Source organism: Globicephala melas, chromosome 7 (genome assembly GCF_963455315.2).
Source record: "Globicephala melas chromosome 7, mGloMel1.2, whole genome shotgun sequence".
NCBI lineage: Eukaryota > Metazoa > Chordata > Mammalia > Artiodactyla > Delphinidae > Globicephala > Globicephala melas.
Window position 1 is genome coordinate 73,739,954 of NC_083320.1, and position 14,542 is coordinate 73,754,495.

The window sequence follows — 14,542 nt, forward strand, 5'->3', positions numbered from 1 at the left end:
CACAAACCCACGTTCCCTGCATCGGCAGGCGGACTCTCAACCACTGTGCCACCAGGGAAACCCTGTACTGATTACTTTTATTAGCAGTAATATTAACAGTGACATCTAAAACAAGTGACATCTAAAACAAGATGATTCTCTTCAAGGATTTTCTCACTTGTAAAGCCTTATTTTTCTCACTTGTAAAGCCTTAAATTCAATAGGGAATACTTACAAGTTTCTAAACTTTTCCCACAAAGATTAGAAAGAAAACTTATCCTAGAACTTAGTATTAAACTTTTTATTCCTTTTTACTTATAATCATTTTGGGGGGCATTCCACTGGAAAATGAGTCAAAGTAAATTTTAAATTCATTTCTTTCCATGTTTTTTCTTTCCTCTCACCGTTTTTCCCAAATATGTCAAATGGATGGATTTATATTACTTTGATGTCTTGTAGTTGGTTAACAAGGACCGATTTTTATTGAGTGGATACTAATAGTAAGTTTCATAAACAGAGTTATGGGAATACTAATTTAAATATGTTTTTTCTTTTTCTTACTAGAAGTCATTCTCTTGTTATGACAAAGCCTTGAACAACTGCTTATAGGTTTATCTTTGACATGGACATTGAAATATATAACCACATAGCATGAAATTAAAAATTGACTTTTAAAGAAGAAATATTTTTGTTTTTTGTTATGTGCCCCATCTTTTTTTAATTTTTTTTGCTTTTTAACATCTTTATTGGAGTATAATTGCTTTACAATGGTGTGTTAGTTTCTGCTTTATAACAAAGTGAATCAATTATACATATACTTATGTTCCCATATCTCTTCCCTCTTACGTCTCCCTCCCTCTCACCCTCCCTATCCCACCCCTTTAGGTGGTCACAAACCACCGAGCTGATCTCCCTGTGCTATGTGGCTGCTTCCCACTAGCTATATTTTATGTTTGGTGGTGTATATATGTCCATGCCACTCTCTCACCTTGTCACAGCCTACCCTTCCCCCTCCCCATATCCTCAAGTCCGTTCTCTAGTAGGTCTGTGTCTTTATTCCCATCTTGCCCCTAGGTTCTTCATGACCTATTTTTTTTTTCTTAGATTCCGTATATATGTGTTAGCATACAGTATTTGTTTTTCTCTTTTTGACTTACTTCAATCTGTATAACAGACTCTAGGTCCATCCACCTCACTACAAATAACTCAATTTCATTTCTTTTTATGGCTGAGTAATATTCCATTGTATATGTGTGCCACATCTTCTTTATCCATTCATCTGTTGATGGACATTTAGGTTGCTTCCATGTCCTGGCTATTGTAAATAGAGCTGCAATAACAAATTGAAGGAGAAAAAACATATGATCATCTCAATAGATGCAGAGAAAGCTTTTGACAAATTTCAACACCCATTTATGATTAAAAAAACCCTGCAGAAAGTAGGCATAGAGGGAACTTTCCTCAACATAATAAAGGCCATATATGACAGACCCACAGCCAACATCATCCTCAATGGTGAAAAGCTGAAACCATTTCCACAAAGATCAGGAAAAAGACAAGGTTGCCCACTCTCACCATTATTATTCAACATAGTTTTGGAAGTTTTAGCCATAGCAATCAGAGAACAAAAAGAAATAAAAGGAATCCAAATCGGAAAAGAAGAAGTAAAGCTGTCACTGTTTGCAGATGACATGATACTATACATAGAAATCCTAAAGATGCTACCAGAAAACTACTAGAGCTAATCAATGAATTTGCTAAAGTAGCAGGATACAAAATTAATGCACAGAAATCTCTGGCATTCCTATACACTAATGATGAAAAATCTGAAAGTGAAATTAAGAAAACATTCCCATTTACCATTGCAACAAAAAGAATAAAATACCTAGGTATAAACCTACCTAAGGAGACAAAAGACCTGTATGCAGAAAATTATAAGACACTGAGGAAAGAAATTAAAGGTGATACAAATAGATGGAGAGATATACCATGTTCTTGGATTGGAAGAATCAACATTGTGAAAATGACTATATTACCCAAAGCAAACTACAGATTCAATGCAATCCCTATCAAACTACCACTGGCTTTTTTCACAGAACTAGAACAAAAATTTTCACAATTTGTATGGAAACACAAAAGACCCCGAATAGACAAAACAATCTTGAGAAAAAAAAATGGAGCTGGAGGAATCAGACTCCCAGATTTCAGACTACACTACATAGCTACAGTAATCAAGACAGTATGGTACTGGCACAAAAACAGAAAGATAGATCAATGGAACAGGATAGAAAGCCCAGAGATAAACCCACGCACATATGGTCACCTTATCTTTGATAACGGAGGCAAGAATATACAGTGGAGAAAAGACAGCTTCTTCAATAAGTGGAGCTGGGAAAACTGGACAGGTACATGTAAAAGTATGAAATTAGAACACTCCCTAACACCATAAAAAAAATAAACTAAAAATGGATTAAAGACCTAAATGTAAGGCCAGACACTATAAAACTCTTAGAGGAAAACATAGGCAGAATACTCTATGACATAAATCACAGCAAGATCCTTTTTGACCCGCCTCCTAGAGAAATGGAAATAAAAACAAAAATAAACAAATGGGACCTAATGAAACTCAAAAGCTTTTGCACAGCAAAGGAAACCATAAACAAGAAAAGACAACCCTCAGAATGGGAGAAAATATTAGCAAATGAAGCCACTGACAAAGGATTAATCTCCAAAATTTACAAGCAGCTCATGCAGCTCAATAACAAAAAAACAAACAACCCAATCCAAAAATGGGCAGAGACCTAAATAGACATTTCTCCAAAGAAGATATACAGATTGCCAACAAACACGTGAAAGAATGCTCAACATCATTAATCATTAGAGAAATGCAAATCAAAACTACAATGAGATTATCATCTCACACAGGTCAGAATGGCCATCATCAAAATATCTAGAAACAATAAATGCTGGAGAGGGTGTGGAGAAAAGGGAACAATTTTGCACTGTTGGTGGGAATGTAAATTGATGCAGCCACTATGGAGAACAGTATGGAGGTTCCTTAAAAAACTAAAAATAGAACTACCATATGACCCAGCAATCCCACTACTGGGCATATATCCTGTGCCCCCTCTTAAACCAGAGATAAACTCTTTGTTGGATCAGTGACTCAATCTTTCTTTTCTTCAGTGATTAAAGAACCTAATGGACGAACAGCACTTTTATTTTGGCTTCTTGTTGTTTATGACTCTAACAAGTGAACAGAAGGGCTTATTTGTTAGAAATTCTGGTGAACAGCTTGCTGTAAGTTTAATCAAAACAAGTTTTTATTCTGACTAAGCTTGTCATTCTTGGTACATAAGATGGCAAAAGATAGAGGTCTTCATGGGATCTTGAGGCGAGGCTAGACTGAAAGAAGAGGGTATTTACTTTTTGGGCTCCTAGCAGGTCCTTGTTTGAAGACTGCATGTTTGTTGATGTCTAATGTAAAACTGATCAATTTTTGTGATGTTCAAACTATCCATTGAAAACATGTCAAAACATAGAATGAAAATTTTATGATTTGCTATTTAAACTGATGATTTGAAAGATTTTGCATCGTAATCTTTTTTTTAATTATTATATTCAATGTGTGGAAAGAGAATCAGGTTTGAACGTATTTACTCTGCATAGTTAGCACACTACTACTATAACAAATTGCTAATAGTGGAACAATGGTGAAACTAAATGTGAATATAAAGGTCCTAAAGAATTTAATACCTAGCCTTTTATCACTTGTCTTTCCATATAATTGAAAACTAGTGTAAGTTTCACAGAAAGACCACAAAGACAGTTCTGGTCAAAAAAGCCTGTCAGGAAAAGTTTAAAGTATGTGGGCAGTTTTTCTAGAAAAAGGTCAAGATGATTTTATCTTTTACATTTTTTAAGGTCACTATTACTCTATAGCGAGAGTGATTTAGCTCTTCTCCCCTCACCTTGGGACATTTGGCAATGTCCAGAGGACTTTTTTGGTTGTCACAAATGTGTAAGGAGGTTTGCTACTGGCATCTAGTAGGTAGAGAACAGGGATGTTGCTAAACATCCTACAATGCACTGGAGAGGCCCCCTTCCCAGGCAAAGAACTATCAGGCCCAAAATACCAATAATGTCAAGTTTAAAAACCCTTTATCTATGGTCTGTGATAATTTTCTTGTCTTTAAAGCATAAGTATGTAAGATATGGTCTATTTAATAATAGAATATTCCCTACCAACTAAGAGCTATCTAACTTGACCAGGGTTATCAAAAAAATGTTATTTAAACCTCCTGACTATCTGTAAAATCTGTAAAGGTTAGATAGATACTTTCCTCTTTAGGTTGTTCCAAAAGTCATATTTCAAGCAGGGAGGGAGGGGAATAAAGTAAATTGTACTGTGATTTTTTTTTATCATAAGTGGAAGTATTATTTGATAATAATTTTTTTTGGTCAAGCACCAACATTTTAGATATATTATGTCTACTCTTCATAATAAATAAGTATTATTATGTCCATTCACATGTGGGGTAAGTGAAGTGAAGAGAGGTTAAGATATAATCTCAAGGTTACCTGACCAGGCAGTGGCATTAAGCCTTTTGAATATAGGTGTTACAACTCCTAATGTGTTCTATCCACTACATCCTGTGTTAGCTGCTTTGTATACCCATAATAATTGTTCTACAGATATAATAATGGAAGATAATTACGACTTTTAAAACATTTTATGTACCTGGTTGCAAAGTAAAGAGATGGACTATATCTGTTATATATTCTTGCTCTTATCTTTCAAGTTATTTAAAAATCAGTGTCCCTTTGGAAAATGCAAGGGAACATCTCATTATTCTAACAGATAAAATAACAGGAAAGAACATGTTTATCTTTAATTTTGTATGAATTCTATCTCAGGGTATCTGAATAGCTGATGAAGGGAGGCTTTTCCTTTTCTGTATATGCCTTTTTTTAAAATAATAAGTTTATTTTTAGAGCAGTTTTAGGTTCACAGCAAAATTGAGCAGAAAGTACAGGGAGTTCCCATTACAACCTACTCATGTCTGTCCCCCAAACCTCCCCCACTATCAGCATCCTGCACCACAGGGTACATTCATTTCAATTGATGAACCTACATTGACACATCATCATCCAAAGTTCACAGTTTACATTTGAGTTCACTCTTGGTATGGTACTGTCTATGGGTTTTGACAAATGCATAATGACATATAACCAGCATTGTAGTATTATACAGAATAATTTTGCTGCCCTAAAAAAATCCTCTGTTCTTTGCCTATTTATCCCTGTTTCTCCTCTAGCCCCTGGCAACCACTGATCTTTTACTGTCTCCATAGGTTTGCATTTTCCAGAATGTCATATAGTTGAAATCATACAGTAAGTAGTCTTTTCAGATTGGCTTCTTTCATTTAGTAATATGCATTTAAGTTTCCTCCATGTCTTTTCTTTGCTTAAGAGTTTATTTTCTTATAGTGCTGAATAATATTTCATTGTCTGGATGTACCATAGTTTATTTATCCATTCACCTACTGAAGGCCATCTTGGCTGCTTCCAATTTTGGGTAACTATGAATAAAGCTGCTGTAAAAACTTTTGTGTGGACACAAGTTTTTAACTACTCTGAGTAAATATAAAGAAGTAAAATTGATGAATTATATGGTGAGTATGTTTAGTTTTGTAATAAACCACCAAACTGTTTTCAAAGTGACTGTATCATTTTATATCCCCAACAGCAATAAATGAGAGTCCCTGTTGCTCCATATTCTCTCCAGCATTTGCTGTTGTCACTGTTTTGGATTTTGGTCATTCTAATAGATGTGTTATGGTATCTCACTGTCATTTTAATTTGCTAATTAAATATATGACCTAATATATGATGTTGAATATATTTCCATACACTTACTTATATCTCTGGTGAAGTATCTCTCAGGTCTCTTGCCCATTTTTAATTGGGTTGTTCATTTTCTTATCACTGAATTCTAAGAGTTCTTTGTATAACAGTCCTTCATCAGATATGTGTTTTGTAAATATTTCCTCCCAGTCTGTAGTTTGTTTAATCATTCTCTTGATGTTGTCTTTTACAGAGCAGCAGTGTTTAATTTTAATGAAGTCCAGTTTACCAACTCTTTCTGTCTTGAATTGCGCCTTTGGTGTTGTATCTAAAACCTCATTGTCATACCCAAGGTCATCTAGGTTTTCTCTCATGTTATCTAACAGGAGTTTTATAGTTTTGCATTTAGGGACAGAGGTTTGCCCTGTGACCTCACTTCTCTAATAGATCTAAGAAGAGTTGTTGACTTTTTCAGTCTGTTTTGCTTTTGTTTTTACTTGTTGATAGGATGCAGTGGTGACTTCTAAGCTCCTTGGAAGTTGGATCAGAAAACAAAATTTGGAAGGTTTTTCTTGAAGGGAGGATTCTAATTAATAAATAGAAAAATAATAAAATCAGAATATCATCATTTTCCTATATCTAATAAAATAATTTACCTGGGGAATGATTATTGAAGTTTGCTAGATCAGGTGAAAGCTGATGGGAATATTTAAATGGATGAATCAGGTTGACACCCTTATCAATCTTAACAGAGAAAACAGCATGTGCAATAGGAAGTACACATCAACACCCGTGAGGTAGTCTTGCCAAAATATTGAACATTATTCTTATCAAGTCTCAAGCTCTTACTACCAGCTCATACAAGAAGAGATAGAGAAATGTGCTAGATGACACCAAGAGGATGCCATTAACAAAAGCCAGAGTATGGAAAATTATACTGACAAAAACTCTGCTTCTTTATTAAGTGCATGGGGGGGAAAAGCAATAGAGAAAAGATAGAGGGGAAAATAGATTTTAAAAAACTTAATAGTTATTGCAATCAGTGGTCCTTGATTGAATTTCAATTCAGAAAAAAATCAACTATAAGCAAATTATCTGACAACAGGGGAAATTTATATGTTAACTGGCTATTTGACAATGTTGAGAACTTTTTTGTGACAATCACATTGTGATTAGGTGTAAAAAAAAAAAAAGCCTTTGTTTTTTAGAAGCATATGATGAAGTATTTGCGAAGGAAATGAAATTATGCCTGGGATTTGCTTATGATAACCCAGAAGGGTAGGAGAGAAGAACAAGCATGTATCTTGGAGTTCATTTAGTCTAAAATCTTTATTTTATTGGGACAAACTCAGAGGGGCTAAGGAGCTTATCTCTTGCGATCAGGTGTAGCTAATGGCTAAGCTGAAACTAAAATTAATTTCTGATTCCCATTCCACTGCTTTAAAAAACAGATGGAATGTTTTACCTACTTCTTTATAATTACAATTGCTTTGATTTGTTTAACAAAACAAAAATTAAGAAAAATAAAAAATAACCTCTAGCTGAATAATAAAATTTTAAGCAATTGGGTTATGAATGAATGGAATTTTACTTATTTGAATAAATTAAAAACTATAAAAGACCGAAAATTTTATTTCCTTTTATTATCTCTTTCTTCCCAAGGAAACAAAATTTCTACAAACTTATGTATCTTGGCAATTTAACACTGTTTCAGTGTTGCCCTTTTTCTGTTTGGACCCCTTATCATTCTTCTAGGCCACCATCTCCCCTCACTGTGGCCTTTCATAGGTGACGGAAATTTTCCATATGTCTAACTTTATAGACTTTCATTTTCTTTACTCCAATTACTTCACAACTTGATTTTCCTCAGTAGTTTCTTCAAAGTGACTAGCTAATGTGACAATGTAATTTCTGTTGAGATGTTAATGAGTGATAACAACTTGGTTTGAATGTGTTGTCTTTTTGAAATATCTGAAAGAGAAATATAGGAATTTAGGGAGCCATGGTAGATGTGATAACTGGGGATATTTTTAAACAGTGGGTGGGAAAACTTTAAGTGTTCCTCACCTAATATTATATACAACATAATCTTCTAATATTTAGGATCATTCTTCACTTCAATATTTAGCCATTATTTATTATTTCTAATCTTAAGGGGAAGACATAATCAAATTACAGTTCAAATAATCCATCTGGTTATACTGGTGTGCAATTATTTATTTCCTTTTGTTATCCATCAAACAATGATAAGAATAACTTTGGGTTGGTTTCCTTCAAAGTAGCTGCTAACATTAATTTTTAAATTCAAATTTACAATATATTTACTAAGATAACTTTCCACAATGAGTTAAAAGTGCAGACAAAATTTTATATTTACCATTCAGAAAGTTTATATTTTCCATTTCATATAAGTGAGAAAGGAAGAAGCAAAGTTATGTGAGCAAGGCTTAATTAAATGCTCTTTACTGAAAATTTTACTAAATTTAAAATTTATATGGACTTTAGGAAAATTTGACTTAAATTAAATTCTCTTCAATTGAGAAAAAATTGAATTCTCTTTTACATCACTGTTTTTAAAAAATTCTCTTTCTTACTATTTATGTCTCTCATTGTTGGGATGAATTTTGTGATGATAGGACTTTTTTTTTTTCGATAAGTGACTTCTCTTCTAGATTCCTTAAGCTTCTTGCTCTTTAAGAAAAACAGTTAATACATAACTCAAAAAAAGAATTCTAGAATCAGAGTGCTTCTCAAAAGAAAACGGTATTCTGTATTAGACCGAAAGCTAACTTTAAGTTAATTTCTAAAGGCTGGCTTGAAATACGACAACAGCTAGCTTTAAGTTAATTTACTTTTGTTTTGTCAGGTAACAAAATCTTGAGAATGTACTTATGCCAAAAAGTATATCAGATTTTATGGGAGATTTTAGAAGAAAATACACAAAATTCAAATTACAAGAATAAAACTTCACACATAAAATGTTTGAAAAATATTTTAAAGCAATATATCAATATAAGCAAGAGCTGATAATTATTGTACAGATGGGCAGGGTAGATAGGTAGTTAGTTCAGAGATTGGGCAAGAATGCAACCTGGAATTGAAGAGATCTGAGTTTGAATCATGACCTGTGTCTTATTTAATTTAAGACATAGGATAAATCACACTTGGATTACTTAGTTTCCTCATCTATAAAATGTGAATAATTAGAGGTGTGCTGGAGCCTACTCACATTGGCTTGCAAGATCCAATTGCTAAATTTTCAGGAATTTGGAAATCTGATTATTAAACATTGTCATTATTAAAAATTAAATTGTATAAATTTTCAATTAAATAAATTATGTTAAAATCAAAGATAATATATATACAAAACTCAAGACCTCCTAATTATTTTGTTACATCTTAGTATTACATATGCTTTTGAAGTTATTTTTGTCAATGATATTTATAGGGTAGAAATAATATTATATATAATAGTATATACTGTGCACAAACTGCTGACCATTTAAATCAGGGGTTAATTTATTGTTTTGTTGATTTCTAGATTTAAGAAAGTGATGGTGAATTTTATATTATGGATTAAATCTAAAAGTGTGTCATGTTTGTAACTGTTACATTGTGAATAGCACAAAAAACCGAGGAAATAGTCTCCTAGTATTTGAAAACAGTTATCCAATACGGCGAAATAGTCACTCACTCATTGCTGAATGAATGAAGTCTTCTTTTGTTTTCACTTTTATCTTACTCAGTAATCGAAACAAAATTATCAGCTTACATTCATGAACTACACTTGTTTCTCGCTTGCAACCATAGGTTGGCTATAGATAAAAAGATGGACAAAAATCAATGAAAGCATTCTATGAGAATCAGTTGGCTATATGGGATTTACAGTAAAGATTATTGTATATTTCATTATTATTTAAAGTGATAAAATACCCAGAATATCCAGCATAATATCTTCTACATAGATGGTAGTTGTTGATGTTACTTTAAGGCATGTCTATGTAGTAAAGGAGTAATTGACAAGAATAGTTGAAATTATCCAGAAAAGTTTTTTAAATAGGTGTGTTTTTTGGTAGATTTTGAAGTGGCATTATGAATTGAGATAGTCTAAGACTTATAGCTAAAATGAAGAGAATTCACTGATGTTCAATTTTGTCCTTCTTTGCTTCATTACCTTGCCTGTTATTTTTAGCTTAAATAAGTTGTTTTTTCTCACTAGAATCACAGGGAATTTTTTAGACTTGGACTTCAGAGCCAATCTATTAAATCAGAATTTCCAGGGATTGGAAACACATTCCTGGTGATTCTGGTGCATCCAGTCCAGCTATACCTGAGGACTGGGGTTTGGGAACCACTAGAAAAATAAGGAGGGGGATCCTGAGGTCTTGTTTCAAATTCTGTTCCTGATTTTTCCTGGTGCTGTGAACTTGGACAGTTTACTTGACCTCTCTGTACTTTGGTTATTCCAGTTCTAAAGTGGGAGCAATGATAAAATAGTAACGAAATTGCAATATATAAGAAGACATGATATTCAGTATTGCTAAAAGAGAAAACTATCCTCTGGTTTTGTACCTCATATCCTGTCAAATTCAGTCAGCATATCTATTGCCACTTGAATCAGTCTTGCCTCATCACTCTTCTTCTCTCTGTGAATGAAATTTGCCATATACAAATGCTAACATTTTAAAAAATTAATTTTATTTATAGTAATTCTGTGAGAACAATTGCTACTTCCTACTGGACAAACAACTGACTATATTTCTAAGTTAAAATGATCAATAGGAAAAGTTTCATTAATAAAACACAAAGACTAGATTTTCTGTTTATTAAAACTAAATTCTATTTTTGTTTCAAATTTGACTAAGGAATTTCAATCTCATATGGTTATCACATACTGAGGATTTGTAATCTTGAATCATATCTGTATACAAATGTATTAAAGATACATTCAATTCTAAATTGTATTCAGTTAGCCATCTGCTTTAGAGAAAGTTACCAAGTGATTAAAATTAAACTTGACAAATATTTCATAAAAAGTATGTGTGAAAAAAAAGTTTGTGACTCAAATTGGCTTGTGTTGAAGTATTTTTTGCTTTTAGCCACAAGATGGTGCTTTTGTACTCTGTATTTCCATTGAGAACACAAAAACATCTTTAAAATGGTTGACAAAAGACTTTAATTTTATAAGAATCATTAGAGTTCAAAGCACTTGTTATTATTTCCAAAAAACACTCCTCACTACAGCCTTGGGTAAGAAATGTTAATATGAGGGTGAAAATGAAAAAAAATTTTTTTAATCCATAGGGACAATCCATTTTATCTGTTTTTAAGCAGGGTTGTACTCAGAGTGTGCTTGTCACTTCTGTTCACAGCTGAGGAAAGTCCTCCATGTAACCAACATCTGTGTATTATCATATAATCCCCAACATACCATAGACCTATTTATTAAGATGCCGAAACAGGAGTCTATGCTAGTCTTATTATGTGGTTCTCTTAACGTGTTTGGGTTCTAAAGCCAGAAGGTAAAAAGAGAGAGTCCTCTAGGTATAAACTTGTTGTGCTTCATATCCAAGGTGCTTCCTTTTTTGTGTGTGTGTATGGATGCCACAGTTCCATTGTTCCATTCTTCTTTGGCTTTTTTATTCTAAAAGGACTTCTTGGCTTGTACCAAACTGAGTTTATTTCTTACCCATGACAGTCATGGGCATCTTAAGATCTGGGAGTTGAAGAGCCCATAAATATCCTTTATTCAACCTGTTAGCAGAAAAAAGACATTATTTGTATACCATCTCTTGATTATCTAACCGTTGTCCCGTCAACAAAAACCTTCCTGTGATGACTTATTTATCTTTTTGTCAAACACTCTGCTCGCTTGTTTTTTTAATCTGCTAACCCTCTTTTAGACTTTCCTGCCTTAAGAGATTTTCATAAAGATCAAATAGCTCATAGTTTTACTATATCTTGCCATTTAAAATGTAAGCCACTATAGCAAGTTATTTTGGAGAAAAGAATCATCATCTACCTGCCTGGCAAGATTTTTGGAGATATTACATCCCAATTTTTTCATGAAGCTTTCGGGAAACAAGTTATCATTGTAAAAACAATTCAGAGTCTTTACCCAGAACCATGCTTGCAACTTAACTTCAGATTTCAACTTCAAAAGATTTAAAAGGTTCTGGTTCCACCTGACCAGATTTTTGCCTGGTCCCAGTGGCAGTGCAGAAAAATGAATGCCAACTCTGTGAAGCATAGTCTTTTTTTTCCATTCGAGAAGTATTATTTTATATTTTGAAATAAAAATTTCACTAAATTGATAGCCTCTTACCTACCTTAATTTCTTTCAAGCCTTTGTGTGTGAGTGGGATTTGGGTTGAAGGAGAGGGAAGCAGAGGGCAGGCAAGTGAGGAGCACAGGCTCCGGACGCGCAGGCTCAGCGGCCATGGCTCACGGGCCCAGCAGCTCCGCGGCATGTGGGATCTTCCTGGACCGGGGCACGAATCCGCGTCTCCTGCATCGGCAGGCGGACTCTCAACCACTGCGCCACCAGGGAAGCCCGGCTCCTCGTTTTAAGCAGCTACTTAAAATCTCCCAAAGTCTCCAGGACAATTTTGTTTGACCTGTGGTTAAAGACAGCCTCTACTAAGCAACCGATTTACCTGTTCCCCAGGGTGGAGGGTTGAGACGGGTTTTTAATTAGATACAATTAAAATTGTATCGAAGCATGTAGCTCCTGTGTAGTAGCAAAGAGTCCTTAGTAAGGTAAAAGTGAAGGAGGAGAAGACACAGTTTCAGTTCCCGACTCAGGGGTTACCTTACCTCCCGGTGATTATCACCATCTTGAGTGACATTATTTCCTGAATACCTTACTCCTAAGAGAAGATTGAACCATCAGAACACTCCTGTCAGTGAAAAAGGGGTGTTTGGGGCAGATGTTAGTAAAGGAAACTTGACTTGTGATCTGCCTCCGTCTCAGGTTAGTAATGCCTGAAGTGCATGAATTACTTAGGTCAACATGTCAATGAGACAGATGCTTCCGTGCCTAGCTCCTTGAGGGGACAAAAGAATTACTTGGCACACATTGCTGAGGGAAAAATAATTCAGATGACTTTCTTCTTCCAAGTCTTCTACACCCATTGTCCTGTCAAAATTGAGAAGGGAAGATCTGCATGCTGTCAAATATATTTACATTATATTTGTATGGGTAGGTACAAACATACCTTCTCCTCAAGACCGTATGAGGTGTTTTGATCTGAGGGTGAGAGAGTGATCCTAAGCATGGGACCACCCAGAGCCTCAACTGCTACAGGTCTAAAATCCATCACGTTCCAGTGTGAGCTAAAAAAGCAACCAACCTTACTGCATTTTTAATGTTTTTTTTTTCTTATATCAAAATCTGTCATAACTGTAGTTGCCTTTTTTTTTTTCTCCCTTAAGTTACTTCAAGTGGCCCAGTTCCTGGTTTGTATGACTTAAGGATGCCTACTATCTCAGAAGGTATTAAATTGCGTTTCTTGTTCCAATTTAAAGCATGGAGGAGGGAACATGTCCAGATAGTCCTTCCCACACAGCTCTAACTTAGGTAGATTAACCAACTATCAGTCACCCAGTTCTCAAGCATCATCACCTGACCAACGTTAATAGTGCCAAAGGAAAATGACAGTCAACATCTGTGAAATCTCTTCCTGTGTCAGGGATGGGGAGAGATGATAAGAAGCTGTCCTTGCATTTGAAGCTGCAGACAGGATTAAAATCATGCTGAAAAGACAGGTCAGTATCTTGAATCAATCCAACACTTGGGCACATAAGTGTGGTACCAGGATTCAGGTCGAAATAAAGAAAAAGCTGGCCCAAGAGTTTGGGGGTAAGATGGGGAAGTCAGGATGGCTGGGGTTGCCTACAGGCAGGAGAGCAGGACATTGATGGTTAACCACCCACTGGGGCATCCTTCAAGTCCTATGTAAAAATATAGCATCTGGTAGCTTTTATATAATGAATTGGGACCACCGACATCAATTCAAACTGCAATTTCTTCTAAAATCTGACGAAGTTTGTCAGAGGATAATTATTTACCAATCTGATGAGTCCAGGAGGTCCGCTAATTAATTCTTCAATGGGACGCTTGCCATCCTTGCTGTTCCTTAATACTGCATACTGAGGGTTGTGCGTTACTGGGATTGGCTCGGGGACCACCATAATGTTTATACTCGTTGAATGCTCAGTGCCAAGTGCTGTTTAATTCAGTTTCCCTGAGGTCATGGAGGGAGGGCTTCCGCTGTGCCATGTATTTACAATTTTTAGAAACAGAGTAGGTGGAAATGTGGTTTTACCTTAGGCGATTTAAAAAATTCCTAGCCCAGTGAATATTGGAAAATAATTAAGACTAGGTACAAATATATTGCAAATCTGTAAGTTGGCACTAAATACATTGATTGGACTGAGAATTTGGTAACAGATTAACATTTTTATCAGTCAATATAATCACAAGACTTGAAAATTATCTGTGATTCTTTCTAGGCAAGGACATAGGGAACAAGTAAATGAAGTACAAGGTCATAACACCTTACTGATAATGGAAATAAATGAGAAATCAAGTTAACATATTTTAAACAAGTCTTCCCTAAAAGACGGGGCTGGAAATGATATGAAGCAGATTTGCCTACTAGCACAGGACTAATTATAATATGTTTAATTGATAGAGATTGTTGATTAGTTATGT